Source organism: Lactuca sativa, chromosome 3 (assembly GCF_002870075.4).
Source record: "Lactuca sativa cultivar Salinas chromosome 3, Lsat_Salinas_v11, whole genome shotgun sequence".
NCBI classification, from domain to species: domain Eukaryota; kingdom Viridiplantae; phylum Streptophyta; class Magnoliopsida; order Asterales; family Asteraceae; genus Lactuca; species Lactuca sativa.
In genome coordinates this window covers 269,173,221-269,178,587 of record NC_056625.2, presented here as the reverse complement: position 1 = coordinate 269,178,587, position 5,367 = coordinate 269,173,221, and positions in this window count along the sequence as shown.

Here is a 5,367-nt window from a genome sequence, read left to right as displayed (position 1 = left end):
CCTCATACACACAGATGTTTGTGGACCCTTCAAATCAGCCACAAGGGATGCTAATCATTATCATTTGATTTTTACTAATGATTACAGTAGATATGGATATGTCTATTTAATCAAGCATAAGTCAGAGACTTTCGAGAGGTTTAAAGAGCTTAAACAGGAAGTTGAGAATCAATTGGGCAGGAACATTAAAATGCTTCGATCCGATCATGGTGGTGAGTATCTTAGTACAGAGTTCCTCGACTATCTCAAGGAATGTGGGATCATCTCATAGTTGACACCTCCTAGGACACCACAATTGAATGGTGTTGCTGAGAGGCGTAATCGAACCTTGTTGGATATGGTTCGTTCCATGATGAGTCGAGCTTCATTACCAATCTAATTCTGGGGGTATGCCTTAGAGACTGCTGACCATATCCTCAATCTACTCCCTACAAAGAAGGTTGCCAAAACACCTCACGAGATGTGGATTGGGAAAGTTCCCAATCTAGACAACATAAGGATTTGGGGTTGCGAAGCTTTTGTGAGGCGCGAGTCTCATGACAAGTTTGAGCCTCGAAATGAGAGGTATATTTTCATCGACTACCCATAGAGATCCTTTGGTTACCTCTTTTACAGACCCAGTGATAATGTGGTCTTTGTAGCAAGAAGAGGAGTTTTTCGTGAGAGAGAATTTATAAGCCAAGGGGACAGTGGGAGGCAAATTGACCTTGAAGAGCTTCAAGATTTAAGTGGTGAAGGAACGTCAAAAACTACAGACCAACTTGAGGAGGAAACTCCTTTTGAGCCGATAGATGAGTCCGTACCTCCGAGTCGTTCCACTAGGATTAGGAACACACCTGAGTTTTATTATGGTTATCACATCACCACTGAAGGTGATACATTTATTAGTGATAGTACACTAATAGATTTGGATCAACCTAATAATTACAGGGAAGCCATGGCAGGCCTTGAGTCTGCTAAATGGAAGGAGACTATGGACAACAAGATTCAGTCCATGTATGACAATCAAGTGTGGAATTTGGTTGACAATATACCAGGTTGTAAGACAGTTGGGTGCAAATGGATCTTCAGAAATAAGACCGACATGGATGGGAAAGTATAAACCTACAAAGCAAGACTGGTGGCAAAGGGCTTTACTCAAACTCCAGGATTTGACTATGATGATACCTTTTCACTAGTAGCAAAGATTAAGTCTATTAGAGTTTTGCTGGCCATAGCTGCATTTCATGATTATGAAATATGGAAAATGGATGTCAAAACCGCTTTACTTAATGGAAAGTTGGCTGAGGATTTTACATGGCCCAGACAGAGGGTTTTGTCGATGCAAAGTACCATAATTGGGTGTGTAAGCTCGAGAAATCCATTTATGGATTGAAAAAAGCATCTCGTAGATGAAATCGTTGCTTCGATGAGAAATTCAAAGAGTTTGGTTTTTCAAGGAGCTAAGATGAGTCATGTGTGTATGTTAGGGGTAGTGGGAGTATAGTTAGCTTTCTGGTGTTGTATGTGGATGACATACTACTCATAGGAAATAGCATCCCAACTTTGCAGGAGGTTAAGTCCTTGCATGGGAAGTGTTTCGGTATGTAGGAACTTGGAAAAGCTGCCTCTATCCTAGGGATAAGGGTAATGAGAGATAGGAGTAAGAGACTAATTGGACTTAGTCAGAGTACCAACTTGGATAAGGTGTTGAAAAGATTCAACATGTTGAATTCCAAGAAAGGCGACTTGCCGATCCAGCACAATGCCAAGCTGAGTAAGACTCAGAGTCCGAGTACAAAGGCTGAGATAGCTGAAATCAGTCGATTTCCATATGCTTCCGTTGTTGGCTCGATCATGTATGCTATGACTTGTACTCGCCCTGATGTAGCCTTTGCTTTGAGCATGGTTAGCAGATTTCAAGGAAATCCTGGCATGGCACACTGGAAAGCGGTAAAGAATATTCTCAAGTACCTATGGAGGACTAAGGATTCGGTCCTTACCCTTGGTGGGAGTGATGACTTGAGAGTGATTGGGTATAGTGATGCTAGTTTTCAGACTGACATGGATAATTTCTGCTCTCTGTGTGGCTGGGTCTTTACCCTAAATGGAGGAGCAATTACTTGGAAAAGTTCCAAACAGGAGACAGTAGCTGATTCTACTTGTGAATCAGAGTACATAGCAGCGAGTGAATCAGCGAAGGAGGCGATATGGCTTAAGAACCTCATCGGAGACCATGGAGTTATGCCAACTATAGAAGAGCCTATGGAAATCTTCTGTGACAACAATAGTACGGTTACCATAGCTAAGGAGCCAAGAGCTCATGGTAGATCCAGACACATTGACGGAAAATACCACATCATAAGACACAAGATAGAAGAAGGACTCCTCGTGGAAAAGAGGGTATCGTCAGAAGAGAACCCTGCAGATTCCCTCACGAAGGGACTGACTAGGGTTAGGTATTTGCAGCATGCAAGAAGCATCAGCCTGAGAGACGATATTACTTTTAATAATTAGATTTCTGAAACTTGTAAAATGTAATTGACATTTGATGATTAAATAAAAGTTGTTATTTATTTATGAGTAAAGTGTTACTATCCTATGTTGATCGTTTACTGTTTGTTTCAATTTTGCATGTTTTGACTTCCAGAATAATTATTTTATTCAAACTCTCCACAGTTGGTCATATGTCGGAAGTATATATGAATACAGACTGTTATGAATTTGGCTTGTAAGATTTGTCTAAGGTGCATTAGACATAGCAATGGTTTCTACAACATTTATGAATGCTCATAAGTCCTGAGTATTGGATTAAACCCACGCTCGCTTGTATCACTTCATGGAATTTATCTCGAGTTATCGCGAGATGGTGATATCGTATATATATATATATATATACATACATATATATATATACATATATATATATATATATATATATATACATACATATATATATATATACATATATATATATATATATATATATATATATATATATATATATATATATATATATATTCAAACCTAGAGATATGAATTGTTGATTGTGAGTTGGTTATTAATTGATTGTACGAAAATGCATCAGTAACTTGATGTCATAAAATGTGTTTTTGTACATAATTCAGCAAGTAGTTAGTACAAGCATATGAATCGAAGTTTATCTGTTCCTTCTAGCGATAGAAGCGATATCTGGCCCCCTCGATGATTTGGTTTTGAATTATGTGTCGGGCCTGGTTAGATCCTAATTGATGTGTTCAATTTGGTTCTAAATTAGACAAATCAGAGATCGAGAAACAAATGTTGGATAATAAGTTAGACCATGTTCCATGTGTTTGTCCAGCTAATATCTTGAGAACAGAGGAATATATGATCACTTATCTAAAATGACGCTTCATAGTTCGTCAGAGTTTTAAAGAGCTACGATTGCTGGTTGGTTCCTGAAGATATACTTGCACCTATAGTTATCAGACTTATCCAAGTGGGCGACTGTTGGATAAGGTGTCTAAGTCTGTAACTATATTTGGTATCAACTTGACCCGACCCGGCATGGTCCATTTGGGTTGCACTTCACCTAACAACTTATTTCGATATACTTTTGAGAATATGATGTATATGATATATTAATATATTATTGGTTATAATATATTAATATGATATCATAATTATTTAATTAATATTGATCAAGAATTAATTTAGTGATCCAAAGGAGCTAATTAAATATGGACTCTTATATATATATATATATATATATATATATATATATATATATATATATATATATATATATATATATATATATATATATATATATATATATATATATATATCGATTGGGCTAAGATTTATTTAGGATGGGCCAAGAGTATATGGATTCCATGGATAATCCATGGAGCTTTTAACCCATGGATCCTAGATAAATGAAGAGTCATGGGTATTAGGGTTTAACCTTAATCCTCCATACTAAATAAATGAGTCCTTGGTTCTAGAATTGGCACTAGTGTGTGTGAGCATAAGAGTGAGCCAATTTCTACAAGTGTTCTTATTCTCACAAGAGCTTCCAATTTGTTTTGGTGATTTGTGACGCCACTTGAGGCATCCACACTATTGGTGCTAGGCTCATAAACTCCAAGCAATCAACCACAAAAGAAAGGTATGTTATTCTACTTAAAGTTTTATATTACAAGTACCCTATACCATGCTAGTTAGGTTGTGAACCTTGGAAATCAAATTTGCATGTATTTTAGAAAAAACATAGATCCAAGGTTTCTAGGGTTGCATGTACACCATAGGAGTATTAGTATGCTTAATACCCTTCACTCTCATCGTCAACGAAATTATAGATTGGAATAAGAGATGCAAAAAGAAACTTATGGTTTTTAAAATTGACTTTGTGAAAGTTTATGACTTGGTCAATTGGGATTATTTGGTACAAATTATGGTTCTTATCGAGTTTGGTTCTAAATGGATCTCATGGGTTCAAGGTCGTCTTCTCTCGAGCAAGGCTTCGGTCCTTGTTAATGGGAGTTCGTCTGAGGAATTTTTTATTTAGAGAGGTCTTCGTCAAGGTGATCCTTTATCTCCATTTTTTTAATTCTTATAGTAAAGGGACTTTATGTTCTATTACAGATGCTATGGAGGCCGATATTTTTGAGATATAAAAATTGGATCTTTGAGGCTTTCTCATTTTCTATATGTGGATGATGTGGTTACTTATGGTAGAGTGGTCTAATGAGAATGTTATATGCTTGGTTCGTTTACTTGAATGTTTTTTTATGCTTCGAGTCATAGAATAAATCTGCTTAAATCCAATCTTTTAGGTATAGTGGTCGATATTGGTGAGGTTATGTTGGTTGCTGCTTTCACTAGTTTTAGACCTGCTAAGCTTCCTTTTTCTTACCTAGGTTTACTGTTGGGTGTAGTATGCCGTTTATTAAAGGTTGGAAGCTGATAAGTAATAAGTTTTAGAAAAAACTGTCAAATTGGAAAGAAAATATGTTATATATTGGTGGCAGACCGGTTTTGATTACTTTCGTTTTGGTTCACTAGGTAACTATTATATCTCTTTTTGTGATGCCGGTGCATGTTACGAAAGATTTGGAATCCATTCCAGCTAATTTTTTTGGGGATTTGGTGGGAATTCTAAAAAAATTTCATAGGTTAATTGGAATTTGGTGTTGGCGTCCAAGGAGAAGGGATGTCTCGATTTTGGAAGTCTTGAGGATATTGATCTTGCATTGATCAAAAATGGTGTCATAGGTTTGTTAAAAAAAATATTCATCGGTTAAGGTGATTTTAGTTGTGTATGATTATTTGACCATTGATTTTTGTAGTAATTATAGAGTTACTACTTCGTGGGTTCGGGCTCATATTATAGTTCCATAAATA